Source organism: Phasianus colchicus, chromosome 11, assembly GCF_987193195.1.
Source record: "Phasianus colchicus chromosome 11, bPhaCol1.hap1.1, whole genome shotgun sequence".
Classification (NCBI taxonomy): domain Eukaryota; kingdom Metazoa; phylum Chordata; class Aves; order Galliformes; family Phasianidae; genus Phasianus; species Phasianus colchicus.
The window spans coordinates 17,009,623-17,025,426 of NC_143446.1; the positions used below are offsets into that span (position 1 = coordinate 17,009,623).

Here is a 15,804-nt window from a genome sequence, read left to right on the forward strand (position 1 = left end):
GCAGATGTTGTTTGGATAGCCCGAAGAAACTGCACACCAAACACTGATTAGAGTTATTCCCACTACCACAGACTGAACGAGTCAGCCCTTAAAGCAAGTTTAAGAGCTGGTTTCCATGCCCTGGTCCCTTGGAGGAACGCCACAACTATCCCCCACGCCAAGGAAGGAGCTGACACAGCACCTGGACGTGTGTGGAAGCTCTCCAGTACTAAATAAATGCCCCAGAACAGTCATTTCCCTGGCATGCTTAAATAAAGAAGATATACCAAACTACTTTGCACACAGAGGGTAAAATCAATAGAGTTGATTCAGGCAACCGAAATCACGGCGTATTGTTTGACATACATACAACACTCCCCGTTCCAGGTGGAGGCTCTCCAGTTCCCTCCTGAACACCCAGCTCTGCACCACGCACCTCTCTATTGCACTCAGCAGCGTCTGCTTGACATTAGTACTAAACATTATTCATTAAGAGCATAACACTAAAGTGCAACATGTAAGTAAATCAAACTCTTAATGCTCTATTTTACAAATTTCATGGGCCACTGGGGATAATTAAAAGGGTAATTATATAAAGTTGGTGCAGTTTTGAGACTCAAATGACATTTTCTGCTTTAAAGCACTCAATGACCTGGTATTTTTCTAAGACGGTCTTTTTATACTTTTATGGTCAAACAGCATAAACAAACAAGAACTGGTTTTTAAGACATTGCAATTCTTTTTCTTTTCTCTCTTTCTCTCTCCATGCTGTTTTCTTTGACCAATACCATCCACAACTTACTCCTAAAAGTCCTACAAGAAAAATGTGGCCTTGTACAAAAATCACTGCTCACTCTAACACGATGCTGAGCCTCAAGTCTGGTTTTATCTGTAGCTCTGCACAAAAATGGTATTGCTTTGGGTGTTTACAGCACTGGAGTGCTGTTTGGTTTGTCACTGTGTTTAACCACTGCTCTAAAGCTAGCAAAGTACATTACTGGTAGTAACAGCTCATGAAAAATACAGCGAAGAAACTGCTAGTGGCAGAAGCATTTAACTTTCTTGTTAGCAGCCTCCCCCATGTGGCACTTTAGCACCAGCAAGTTGTTTATTATGTTCTGTGCCAGGCAAAACTGATTAAATGGGGCTCTTAAGAATCAAAGCGTTATAAATTCATGGAAATACAGCAAGCAATAAATTCCATGGAATTAAAAGCTTACTAGTGCTATTAGCATTTCAGGGTGTTTGCATTGTTAATAGTGATGTGCAAAAATGATGTTCCTCTAAGACAAGGCAAACCAACAGAACATATGCATTAGCTGCTACATTTTTACACAATGTCATCATTACTTTTAATTTTTTTTCTCCCAAAATCCAAACGCTCATTAATGTTTTAAAGAAAAATCTGAACTGAAGCAGTGGTCCATAGACCAAAGATTTACATCCCTAGTAAAATAGAAGTATTACACATGAACCATCGTGCCATTATTACTCTGTGACAGAAGTGGATACCCCGAAGCAGACATTTACCCTGGCTTTCAGAAGCACAGAGAAGGGAGAAGCAGGCTCACCTCCCTAGCATAACACCAATATATCACAACACGACTTGTTTGGTGCTAATCTAACAGTATAGTAAGTTGATAATAATAATTCTTAACACCGAAAGAAATGGCAATCTAGCTTGAATTGCCATTCAGTAAATCTGTCACTAGCTCTCCAAAGAGACATCTTTGTCTCTCCACCATCATTCCATGAAATGGCTCCGATGGCTGGTGGTGAACCTCCCCATCATTAGTGCAGGGCTCTGCACATCCCACTACAGCCAGACTCGTGTCAGCCCTTCCCTTATGCCCATCTGGTTTTAGGTAGCCAATAACTCTGTAAACGGAATCTCAAGTGGAAACTTGGAGAGGAATGGAGGACGCTTCCCAAAACAGTAGAAAATAAGGCCTTGCAGAGGTTTTACTTTCCTTTTAAAAAAGGAGAAATGAGTACCTTTGCGAAGTGCTTGAACACACAACAGACAGATAACCTACCCTGCAACGTCCCTCTGAGGGGTCAAACCTGGCTCCCAGTGCAGACAGGAAAAGCAACTCTCAGCTTTGCTGTCGCAGTTAAGGTTTGACACGCGATGAAGAGTCTGTTCTGGATGGTACATCATGCACAGCTGGCAACGTCCAAAAGTCAAGACAAACTAAGAAAGCTTTGTCCAGAACAAACAGTCCCCATGCCACAAAGTGACTCAGCTGCAGAGGTGGGGCACCAGCCCCAGGGCCCAGCTGCCAGGCCCCTGCCCCAAGAGAAGCACAAGCTGCCAGCAGAAGCCCTCTCCCAGGACTGAGGGGGCTGACATTTTGTTTGCCTCTAGCAAAACAAAACAAAGCAGTAGGTTTTCAACTGCTCAGAGGCATGTTGTCTTTTTGATGTATGCGTGTCCTGGCAGTCACACATCTGCATCAGGAGAGAAATAGCTCAGTTTTTGGCAGTTATTTAGTCCTTTTCATCTGAAAGTTGAAAATACACCATCACTGAACCTTTGCAGCTCAGGGTTCTGCATATAAAAAAGCAGCTGCTGAATACACGCAGGGAGCGAGGGCTTTTTCTTAATGTTTGAGCAGTTCCAAGTTCAAACCCATTAAAGTCCAGGTCACGCCGGGATCATGTCACTATTAATGCATCCAGTTACACGCTGAGGGAAACCCAATATAAAACTATGATAAACTCGAGTTCTCCCACAGCGATGTACTGAGGTCTTATCCAGATGATGCCACAGATTGCTCTTCGTGGGCAGCCACCAGACAGGATGTCAGTGACAGAAGAGAAAATCTGGGAAAATTAGCAGTGTAACTGCATACGGTCAGCTCAAAGAGAAGGTCTCCTCAAGCACCCACAAAGCTTGTCTGCAACTTTTTTTTTTCCTCTACTCCTCTCTTTGGAGGTGAATCTGTCATCCTGTTGATGCCATGTCCCACACACCAGGTCCCCACATTACCAGCAGCTCAATGCACTTCATGAGGGTGAGAACCTCAAACTCAGTGCTCCTTCTGGGGGTCCACCTCCCTTGCAGACAGCCAAAGCCTCACTTCCTGGGGCACTGTGTGCCTGGCCAAGCCTACGCTGACAGCAGAGTCGGGGACGTGTGGGGAGACACCAAAGTCTGCCCTCTGCACCTTCCCAGCACAACGGGCAGCAGCCCTGCTCCTACCAGGAGGGAAAGAGAGACACAGGAGAGCAGATAAATGCAAAGTGCAGAGGGGAACGGAGGGAACACCAACATATAGAGCAGCTCTTAGCAGTCCTTGACACTCACCGCTCACGTGGAAGACACATGGACAAGAAGGAAGGAGCTGGTTTTCAACTGTTCTCCCCAAGTGCAAAAACACATGACAGCGTCACCAGAAATCACTTTGGGGAACAGAAAGAGAAACTAAAAGCTCAACCACCAGTTCAGCTGCATCAGGAGGTGCCAGGCATAATCACACTCAACTTTCATCACTTCAATTATCAATTACTTCCCATGGGAAATAGCTTTTCCTCTGTCTCCCTGGCATGCAGCAGTGCTCAGGGCTTCTCCTGCTGCAGGCATCTTGGGTCGACCACAGCTGTCTGAGGGAGGGGATGGGAGAAAACAGAAGAAAGGAGGTAGGAAATAAGAGATGACATTAAAAGGACAAAAAGCTTTTCCTAATGTCCAACAGCTCAACACAGCCTACCAATCAGCAACATTCTTATGCACCATTTCCACCAGAAAGCCCTCTCCCCTGCTGCAGCCCATCCAGTCTATGCTGGACGGACACGTGCCCAACTGCAGGAGCTGTGCTGCTCGAGCTCCTCTCAGAGCTCCTGCACTGATGGTGATGGAAAAGGAGAGTCTGGGAAAGAGGAAAAGGACTTCACGGTACTTTGGGACATTATCAAGTATCTAGAAAACACACGGGCTCATCTGGATGCGTTTCAAACCACGTTAACCACGGCAGCTTAAGGCAGTAACGCGGCACATCACAGCACACAGCACCGAGCTGAGGAGATACAGCAAGCACACAGTGCACACGTGGGATGTGCACTGCTCTGTAAGCTGTGCTCCAGAACTCCCTGCAGGGCCAATGGACTCGGCAGAACTTTGTGAATGCTCTCAGACAGTCGAGGCTGAGGGTTCTTTTCTTAATAAAGAATAACTTCAATATTAACATTGAAATGATCTAAAAAGAACTGCCTTGTGCATTCGTGTCTCCTTACCGAGAGGCTTTAAAAAGCCAAAGTCTCCATTTTCAAACTGCCTTATTTGAGTTACCCAACTTTCACAGAAGGATAGGCCAGGTTTTCCTTTTAACCACATGAATACAAACCCCAATCATTCTTTTAGTTTTAAATAATATTTTCTCTAATTAATACTTATTTTTTTGCTCCAAAACATGTATTTATCTGCTGTGAAATCAAAGGCAGAAACGAATTGTTTTAAAGATGGCAGAGTGTAAATAACAAGTCTGGAAGCATGCAGCCTTACCCTGGCAATTTGTCTCATATAATTGACTCAGCAGACATGCTTACAATTTCTTACAACTTTTACAAGACCTCCTGTGGGTTTATTTTAACATTCTCCAAACCGGAGCTCAGAGCTTTGAGCACTCAAAGAAAGCAGCACCAAAAGCCATCATCTATCCCTCCTTAAAACAAGAGGAAACAAACAGTAAAAGCACACATTATTTCTCACTGGACATCAGCTCTCAGAGGTGCAGATGAGCAAAAGAAGGCACGCTTCTTCAGAAACCATCTCTCAGCTGTTTTCCAACACATTTTCAGCAGCATTCAAACTGCGTTCAAGGCTTTTAAAAACAAAATTTTCCCAATGAACATTATCTCGTCCCATTATTAGAATGAAGTTTAAAGGATGACTGATGACAGCACCAGAGCGAACAAAAGCTGTAAAAATAACTGCAGGACATTCTTCCAGTCAAAAAGGGGTTAAAAAAGTCCCCCTAGACCCCCAAAGGAAATGGGCCCATTGCCTATATTATTGATTTATGCTGCCGTTGGCTTTTAAATGCGGCACTTTCTATTTCTAAGATCTTTACAAACAATTACTAATGTCATGACTGTATAGCTCTGTTCCATTGGTGGAAGTGCCCCAGTAGCAGGAAATGCTGGGCCCTTCCACAGACGTTTCCTTCCAGCAGTGGGATCCACTGACCCTTAACATGTCAGAGGATTAAATGAAACACTTGTCTTACAACTAATATGGACAAACACGAGAGCTATTAAAAATAACTAAAGGGGTATGACAGCAGAAGAAAGCAGACCTATGACTCAAAAGATTCCAATTTATCTTTGTTTAAAAAAAAGGGAGAAAAACAATTCAACTTTCTAAAAACCAAGTAAGCAAGGCATCATCATATTTCAACAAAAAGCATTCTGAAAAGCCATGTTATAAACTACTGATATTAATGATTTGCAATGGAAATGACGTCAGAGTCTTAGTTACAAATATCCAAATGTTTGCGCTACCCTACTAAAAAAATAAACAGTGAGCTCAGAGTCAGAAATGACCCTTTTGAGCAATTAAGCCGTGCTGCACAAAGCACGCTGCAAAGTATATGGCCAGCAGAGGTGGGAGAGCCCCAAATTAAAATTCACAGATTGCACTGGGAGAAACACTTAGCAATTAAACATCTTGGAGGTGGCGTCTGAAGTTCCTGCCATTAGCAGCAATGAAAAATGCTTTCATATGTTGCAGTGAGAAATATGGGCAGGCAACTGGGGCCAAAACCATTTTTTTTAACGTCTTGGCTTTAGCATGAGATACCAAATAAAAAGGGTGGCCTCCTGTAATGCCCACTGACATCACTGGTCCTGTACTGCTGCCACTGTAAAATATTGCTGCTACTGCTGTAGGACAGTAACTGAGGCACGCCGGAAGATATACTTCTCACATGGTGGAAGGCAACAGGCAATGACCTAAGAGATGACCAAATAAAATATGGAATATGCAATAAGAATCTATTTCTGGTGTCATTTGCTCACACCCCTAGATTTTGTAACGCAGAAGCGAGCGCTGCCTTTGCGATGTGCCTTCCAAAGGCAGGCTTCCAGCTGACAGGGCTGTGCAACAGCAGCAGTGCCCTCAGTGCCGCCAGCCTGCCTGCCTCAGAAGGAAACCTCAGGGCTGGATCTTCCCATCCCTCCCGCTGTTGTCTCATGGCAAAGTATGAGCTCAGGCTATCTGATCTACAACACGCCTGGGTTCTGGGGCAACGAGACCGACGCCGTTCCTACCTGTGCCATTTGCAATCCTTCCTCACCCAAGATACGATAAAACACAGCATGCCCTGACACATTAGCCAGCTTCGTCCTGAAGAAACAGGCTGGAAACTGCACAGCCTGTATTGTGTGGTGTACAGTACTAACATTTCCTATGCTTTTGGCTCGGTGTACCTGTAGCTTCCTTGGAGTACCAAGAGAGTAACACAGTGGCGTACCTCTTGAACAGAGCACACAGGAAAGCCACCGTCTGTACAAGACAGGAGAAGCTGCTCATGGGCTGTGGATGGCACGAGAACAAACTCTGCCTTGCTGAATACAGCTTTTATGACACCCTTTCCCAAAAGGTGCACACCAATAAGTCCAAACATCTTCAACAGCACTGCCCATTGCTGCAAGAACAAAACCCCTCATAGGCCTCAGTGCCTAGCATGGAGCATCCTGTCCCTCACTTGGGATGCATGCTGGATTTCCTGGTGCCCATGAAGGGTGAAGGGAGGAGTACAGACACCTGCCTGGTGTACATGAGAGCTCAGCTGTGAGCTCTGTGTTCTTCACAGGTTTCTAACAGATGATGTTACTCTGCGTGAAGTAATACAAACCAGCACTTGATTTTACTGAAGATCGTATCGAACACCTGCTAAGTTAAATGGAAGAAACAGCGTAGGATTATGTAAAATACTGGCCAAATCTTGCTTACTTTAACATTCTTTGTGAAGACCAGAAGGATTTGGTCCAGAAGTATCAGATACGAGGATCAAAACCTGCTACTGACTACCTTAAAGCTGAGAAACATATTTTTCTACCAGCCCACTTGAAGATTTATAATACATTAAGGAACATTAAGGAGAAGAAGAAAAGCTAAATGGGCCAAAAGCAAACAAAAGAAGCATGTTCTCTTGAGATTGCTAATGCTGGCAGACAATAGCACAGAAAGAACTCCTCTGACAGATCTTTGAAGTCTTCAATACAGCTTGCTACTGGTCCATGTTAATGAGATTTGCTCAAATACTTTTAAATTATTCCAAAATGTCTGAACCTATTTTCTAAATCTTTTTTACCCAAATTCTTCAGAAAAATCACAGCTTCACCCATCTCCGGACGAAACCTTCCATTACAGAAGGTGAGGTTTAAAAACAGTTGTGCTGCCCAAGGTACACACACAACCTTTCTGGGGAGGCTTCCCACAGAACACACAGGTAACATTCGGATTTCTATTACCACAGCTCACAGAAATGCTTTGCACCAGGCTGTGCTCTTCAGCTTGAGTAACCCGAAGGCCCTACTATTAGGGTATTTCAACTTCTCCCAAAGTCAGGAAGTCAATGGAGCCAGTCTTTAGGGGTGACGAGTCAGAACCTAATGGCTCCAGCTGCACAACTGACATCCCACCAACTGCAGGCCTCACAAATCCCCATTTCCCACTCGGAAGGATGAAGGATGAGCAAAGGAGAATATAGATAAGTACATTTTAAGTTAGAGCTCAGACCCACAGATCTATCCATTGACCATCTAATTTGGCACCGAGTTACAGAAAGCAGCTCCTGTATTATTTCTGATGCTTAATTAGCATTTAGCTCTGACAAGCACTAAGATTTGAAAGTTTAAACCAAGTGTAACTTTTCTAAATCCTTTGTGCTGATTTTTTTCCCTGTTGAGGGTTTTCTAAAGGATTCTATGTTTGCAATCTTAAAGTCTGCATGTGTCTTTTGTTATCAATAATGTACAACTTTAGTAGCATGTTTTGTACTTTTCAATTTTTCAACGCACAAGCTACCCCTGATTTACAATGCTCACTGAATGGTGTTTGATTATTGAAAATGCTTTCACATACTTTTAAACAAACAAATGCTCCTGGAAAACCAACACCGCCGTCCATAATTCTGTAAAAATACATTTCCCCACCTTCCTCCCCAAATCAAACACTGCAATTCAAATTCTTACTTTGAGGAATAACTGGCAGATAATTAGGCATGATGCCTAACAGCGCTAAATAAAGGAGCACGTAAACATCTTAATTCCGAAGGTTTAACCATCAGAGCCCCTTGCTGCATCTGTTCAGTTTGAGCCTCTGCTCACAGCTCTGTGGAGTTGACAGAAGACAAAACAGGGACCAAAGCACAGCGTAACACTGTCAGCATCCTGCTGCACACGGGGCCAGGCCTGCACACTGCCCTGGGACACGCAGGGCCACGCGCCGCCCCTGCAGGAGCACAGAGCCCTGCTCTGCACGCACACCGAGCAGCTTAGCCACTAACTCAGAAGATGGGATTTCACCTGAAATTAAACTATCAAGCAATTGAACTCATACTCAATCAACCAAACCCTTAACCTCCCCTGTTTCAGTGGCATGGCTCTAATTAGGATCCATCACTATTTCCATTACTATCTCCTATTCTCATGGTTTATTATCTCGGCAGTTTCAATTCTCACCCAGTTGAAATTTGACATCCAGTTTCTTAGACCACATATCACTCATTACGGCTTTATTTTATGAAACATTTTGCAAGATTATGGACAGATCCTGGAGCAAACAGCTTTCTGTTATAAATAGCATCCCACAACACAGCGGGAGCAGGACAAATCCATACTTTGTCACAGAAACATGTCCTACCATTGAAGGACGCACAGAAAAACTCTATTTTTAAGTTGTGAATTTTGTTCTGCAGTTTACAAACGTACTTGAAAGCATGTTCCACATCCATATACCACAGTCAGTCCATGGTGTTCTCTACAGTCCTCAATGACTTCCCACATCTTCTAGTTTGGCTGAGCCCCACAGAGCAGCTCCTGGGTGAGACTCAACCTGTGACCCAAAGGTCAGCCTGGAAGACGGGACAGCCCTTTGCAGTGAGATATTCTGCACGTCACCCAAACTGCTGACTGCACAACGATGCACACCAGGTGTCAGATGTCTGGCATACGTCGTGTTCTGATGGCAGGGACAGAAAATTTGCCTGCTTTTGGAGAACCAGGTTATAAAATTCAAGCCAGGCTGAAGAGGTAATGTTTCGCATTTATAACAACCAAAATTCTTCATTTTCCCAGGTCAAATAGCACCATGGCCACACATCAACCATGGCTCTATAAGAATGCCAGCATTCTCAGCCAGTCTGATGCATGGGCTCCTACCATTAAAAAGAACAAGCAACTAATAATATTCAAATATTGAAGAGAAGCATATATCATACAACTGACATACACCATGAGGACAGCCAAAGACTGCAATATTCACTTGAACTTCATGAATTTCATCCTCAGTAAATATATATTTTTGGCAACAAAGAACTAAAAAAAAAAAAAAAAGGCAAAAACACATCGTCCTCAGATCTATTTTAATTTAAAGCAGAAGAGAACAGGGACATTTCTTCCCTCTTGAAGTACATTTTAATAGAATTAAAAATAAAAATAGCTCTAATTCACTCTGATGCATTTAGTCATTCTGTAAAATTCTAAGTTTAAAATGAAATCACCATTTTATATTCAAACAAGGTCAAGGGAACAGTACTAACGAGCACTGACATCACAGCGAGCAGCAGCCACTGCTCAGCGCTTACATCAGTGTTGCTTGTTGCTATGGTGCTTAACCGACTATTAATTTCTGAAAGAAGGTGATTATAAAGCAGCCATATGAACCTCAGTCAGATGACACCCTTCAGTACCAAACGCTGATCTGCATTACTCCTGTCTTCTGCAAGTTAATTCTATGAATCACCACTTTTGTGATGTTAATATTCCTTTCCAACTTGAAACTTTGGGCCAGAAGAGAAGCAAGGAGTTAATTCTGAAGGAAGGGACTTTCACATCGCTTTAAATAAAAATCATTTTGCATAAATTCAATGGAAAGCTAAATTCTGCTCTCCACTGCACTGCTGTAAACCCAGCAGTGTGTTAGCGCAGGATGCCACAGCACTGCAGCTAACCAGGCCATGCTGCAGGGACTCAGCCCAGCAAGACAACCAACCCTGCTGTGGGGCAGAGCTGCTGCAGCTCCCAGCCCAGCACTCGTCAACGCTGGCCATGTAGCCACCAAGACCAACCAGAGCTGGGTCTTCCCATTCACACACAACTCCTCTCTGCCCTCAGACAGCTCCCATAGCACGTGGTCAGAAGCCAAAAAGGACATCTTTGTGGCCTTTCTCCTGGAATGCAATTGGGCACCTAGACCATTGACTTCTCATGTCTGAGACACAAAAGCTTCGTGCCAAGCCCAACCTCACAGCTCCTACCTGTGCTGCCACAGGAACTTGTACAACTAAACATGTTCGTGGGGTCTGCAGGATCAGGTCCTCCATTCAAACATGTTTCAGAAACTATGCGCAAAACAGTATTCGTATTTACCTTCTTCTGTTGCTCCTGTAAAGCAATCTTCAGTTACAGCCACCCAAATAGGTCACTCTTCTTACCCTGCAGAGAAGAAGGGAACACACATGACCGCCGTGTCCGTTCTAACAACACCGAAGGCATTTCACTGGCCCCACACTTGCAAGTACAAACATAAATAAAGCAACAAACGAATCTAATCGTGTTTAATGGTGAATGACTTTCAGAGAGAGTTAATAAAAACAATCAAGTCACAGGACTGCTGCTTATCGGTACCAGCCCGTGTGAGCCTCTTCAGTTCAGCAAGAACAACTTGGTCTTTGGGAGGAAAAAAAACCAACAAAAAACCGTGGAGATGAGACATCTTTGTTCTCCAGCATAAACTTTCTTAATCTTGATGTCTATCAATCTATTTTCAGTTTGAATAATATATGAGTTCAGTCCTTTGTTTCAGAAATCTGACTATTGTCTGAATGAGTTCTCCTTGCTTAAGGCATTTTAAGACCATTTGTAACCATGTCTATTTTAGCTTCTGGATCCTTTCCTTTTCCATCCTTTTCCATAGAGACACAGTCCTAGATAAGATTTTAAAGATTTTAGCTGCATCCTCCACACCCCATTCAAAAAGTTGTTTACTGTCTTGAGGTTTCTTCTGGTTAAGCATACCAAGAAAGCCAAGGTGGTGAGAACACTGGGTATTAAAGGGAGAAATAATTAAAGAGTGTCTTTATAAAAAAAGTAGGAGGGAGAAAACAGCACGTGCAGGGTTTTTTTTTTACCCTGTATATTACTGCATCTTGTGTACTCTCTCTTATGCAAAAGAGTATGTAATCTTTTAAGAAACATGACAATCTGCCACTTTCTGTTCATGTAATTGGGATCAACATATGGTACAAGAGAAAAGAAAAACATTTGTTTATTAATTTAGATCGAGTTACTAACTCAAACCACTAACAGCACTCAGAATTAATCCAGCATCAATTGACCAAATACCTTAGAAGAGTAAAATTAGAACACAATTTCACTGAAACGCTGACCTGCTGCTGCAGGGGTGCAGACTGCCATAGTTGAATAAGGACAGAAAGAAACGTGCAATAATTTGCCGACACAGATGACATCATACAAAATGGAAAGTCAGTGACATGTGGATGTGTAAGACAGAGCTACGTGAAACTCCATTTCATAAAATTCACACAGTGAGGTGGAGCTCTGGGGGTGTTACTGAAACTCGCCAAATGCTAAGTTATGCCATTTACATCAGGAGGTAAAGCTTCTGACTGAAGCAGCAGAATACCGACCTCTGGGAAAAATGAGAATCTTCATTAAATTATTTCTGAAGAAGATGTACTCACTTGCCATTTATTCTGGAAGGAAAAACCGTTTTCCCAGTAAGAATAAGGCATTTTCTTTACCACTGACAATTAGCAGTTCTAGGCAGAAAAAAAAAAGGCTAGCTTGAGATGAAATTAGTATTGCTTTTATCTGCTGCTATTTTGCTTTATTTTAATGAGAATTTCTTTTGCCAGTGCTTGTGACAAGATACCAGGAGATGTGGGCCACAACACGTACATGTCTGATGGATAGGAAGCACTACATGCTTCACTGGGGTGCACACATCACACACAGATCCTGCACTCCAAAGGACACAACACTGCTCCATCATAATAGCTCAGGCCTCACCTTCCTGAGAGTATGTAAAACAATACATCTTTTATGTAAAATACATGACCTCTGACATACGATGTGCTCTTAGATTAACAACAATAGAGGCTTTTATCTTGCTTTGCTGCAGGGGTTATCTCGGATGCGAACCTTTAAACCCCTTTTCATATTTATCTCTTTTATAAATTCCCCGGTATTTGGCAGTCAGATCTGTATTTTGGCAGTATTTTGCAAGCAGACTTCATTTCTACCCTGAGTCTTCATGATAGCAAGAGAACCATCTTAAAATACACTTTTTAAAGAAACCGCTGAAAATTACATGTTTGCATAAAACGTGCATACAATAACCCTGCGGTGGTGCTGTAGGAGGCAGGTAACTTCATCTACATGTGCTGGTTCCAGAGGAAACAACGCTGCAAGGAACGCTCTGCAGCTGGGCCACTACTGCTCACGGGGAGGAGGACGTGCTCCGGGAGGACGGCACAGCAAGGGCTGGGCAGGGCTGCCATGCTGCCCACAGCGCAGCCGCTGGCAGAGCTGGGGCTGCTTCCAGTCCTGGCTGTGTGCGCCGCACTGCTACCTGGCTTTCAAAAATTTGGATAATGTACCACAGAAATTAAAATGAGCAGCAGGGACAGCTGTTCCCACCTGTGAAAATTCCTCATTAATAGTCTAAAAGCCGAGTATCTCAAAATGTAGAAATACAAATACAGACTTTCCTCCTGAAAATGTTTATATGGGTGAGTGAATTGATGTAGGCAACACACATTCCTTCCATCATGCTGTCTTTAAGATAAACACCAAGTACCATCAACACTGTAAGTGTGTGTGTGGAGCAAACAAGGAAAAAATCCCAACCTACCCAAGCAAGACAGTTCGCTACACTCATATTTTCCCTCGAGGAGATGATTAAAATAGAAAAACAAACCACACACAAAAACCCACTCTGCGAGCAGCAGTGGCCATATCGTCTCACAAGTCAAGGGAAGCTCTCCCAACACCTGCAACACGGCTCCGTTGGCTTAACTGGGATCACAGAGGGAAAAGACCGTGCTGAACTACTGGTCGGACATTCCTGAAAACATGGAGTTTACATGCTGAGTGCCTCAGTTTGCCTGTCAGCAAGATGAGTCAGTGCTTTTCTTAAGCATTCTGAAATCCCTGCGTATAGAAATATGTTTTATAAGAGCTGTTTTCAACAGGGTTTTGGAAAGGCAACCAGTAATGATGCTAAGAAGATCACGACCTGAGCCACTGCCACGGTCTGCTCAGTTGACTTTAAGACAACGAACCCCTACTGCTCCGGATCAGGCCCTACCCATCTATCTGGTACCAGGGGACAAGACAAAGAGAGAAGAGGCTTTGCCATTTTACCTGCTGCTGGGTCAGTCCCTTTGGCATTTCTGATCCCACCACACTTATTCAATTTAGTGGCCTCCTTTGTCAGGAGATAATTCTGGGAAAGCTGTGGGATGGAGTCCTAACAGCAAGTCAGCACTGCAAAGCCAAATTTAACCCAAAATATGAAGAAAATAGAGATAAACAGCGTTGTAGAATGAAGTTCTACTTAAAAGATTAACGTTTTCATTAATATCAAAATCAAATAGCCTTGGGTATAGCCAGAAATAGATTAACAAAGATCTTGAATCCACACAAATTGGCTGTGAGTAATTTTACGCAGGAAAGTAGAACATCAGTCGAACTGCTTCCCTGCTTAGCATTATTCACTTCTTTTTTTGCCAGTGTCCTGGCCCTGAGAAGCTTGCAAATCATTACTGGAAATCTAAACCAGAGAGGGAATCTCCCTGCTGTTACCTAGAAAGCACTCTTTTTATTCAAAATAGAGAGAACACACACACACACGACAGCACAACAAAAACTGTTTCTGAATTTTGGTTTCCATTAATTTCTTATATAAGATCCGCTGAACTATATTTAATGTGTCTGGTTCTGTGATTCTGTGAATAAAATATTAACTACAAGTTTTCCTGAAAGCTTTAAAATAACAAAACTTGACAAGCAATATAAGTGCTTTTGTAACTCATCTAAATACAGTGAACCATCTAACACAGCTATTGCTTCCCTTCCGAACTGCCCAGGTCACACACAGCTGTACCAGCCTGAAAGATGCCCTGCTATTGCCATTATTACTATTTTGTCATCCCGGAGGGGAATCAATGCAGCCAATGACTTTGTTGACTACACATATGTAAAAGAAAGGAAAAAAAATTGCTTTTTTATTCGGTATTTTGTTAACCCTGAGACTACACCTACAGAGTGCTGGCAAAGAGCAGCAGGCGTGCTGCGGGCACGGTGCTGCACACAGCTTTCCTAGCCTTGTACCAGCACACAAACCACGTGCAGCACTGCTTTGAAGACGTTCAGAATAAGGCCCTTCAGTTTTACCATGCCTTTTTTTTTTTTTTTTTTTTTTTGAGGTGTCAAGCAACCAAATATATATATAAATATTTTAAATACTGAAGGGAAAAAGAATTCTGCCCTCTGTCAAGGCAGCTGCTTGTTACTGCGTAGTTTCTATTAAATATCACGGGATTTTCTTTATCAGGAGTCATTATCGCCTCCTCAGAAAGTGAAATGCAGGTGAGCAGCACAACTGCAGGGGCCGGGAGCCGCTCTGCCACCTCGCTGCGAGGAGCGCCGGGCAGCAGCTCGCTGCCTGTCGGGGAAGGGTGAGCACGTCAGGCCGTGCTTCGTTTCCAGACATCAGCAGCTGGGCAGAATCTCCGCCTGGTGCTTTTAGTTTATTCTAAACAGAAATAAAGCAAAAAATAAACAGCGGCACGAGGACAAAGCTACGCGCGGCACGTTTTCTCTTCCCAAAGAATATTACCTTTCGTGTCCACTGTAACCTTGGAAAAGAATCACTTGACGTGAGCCAACGCTACCAAAGCAATCGCAAGCCATTCCTCCCCGCTCAGCAGCGGCTCGCACGGAGCCGTGGGCAGCGCACGACTCGAGCTCGGCTCGGCAGCCCGCGGCGCGCGGAGGGACCCGGCGTGCCCGCAGCCCGGCCGAGCGCTCCCCATCTCCCTGTTCCTTAAAATAACTCCGTGCCCGAACGCCGGCCTTAACCGTTTTATGTCTGCGCTAGACTTCTCCTCCGGAAACTTGGCCTCGTGTGAGCGAGGAGCGGCGGGAGCAGCTGCGGGGCGAGTGCCGCGGTACAGAGCGGGCAGCGCGAGCGCTGCTCAGAGCCTGACAGAAATTAAAAATTAAAAAAAAAAAAGGGGGGGGGGGGGGAAGCGGGGGGGCGCGCAGTTACTTTTCGAGACTCGCACAGCGGTCCCGCAGCTCCGACGAAGCGCCGCCGCCTCCCGCCGCGCCCCCGCGCTCGCCCCGCTCCCGCCCAGCCCGCAGCGCCGCGAGCCCCGGGCGCGGTGCGGCGGGAGCGGGCGGGCGGCGCGGCCCTTACCTCGCGGCGGCTCCGGTCGCGGCCACGCGGCGCTACCGCCGGGGGATCCTTTAACGGCCCTTAAATGTTGAAGCCTAAAAACAATATTTGCTGTTTTACCTTTGAAGCGTTAACAAAAGCTTTGTTTTAGCATTTAGCCGGGTGTGCAACAA

General features: G+C 44.2%; 1 protein-coding gene across 12 annotated transcripts in view; it reads right to left on the reverse strand.

The window, feature by feature from the left end:
* Positions 1-15,804, reverse strand: part of FOXP1 (forkhead box P1) — a 341,764-nt gene that overhangs the window by 189,249 nt on the left and 136,711 nt on the right. For 11 of the 12 annotated variants that reach the window (XM_090148431.1, XM_090148428.1, XM_090148435.1 and 8 more), the window contains one exon: positions 10,576-10,641. The gene's annotated coding sequence lies outside the window, so the exon portion shown is untranslated. Of the gene's footprint in view, positions 1-10,575; positions 10,642-15,070; positions 15,433-15,804 lie in introns of those variants that run through there. The other variant, XM_090148433.1, reaches the window with a different exon arrangement.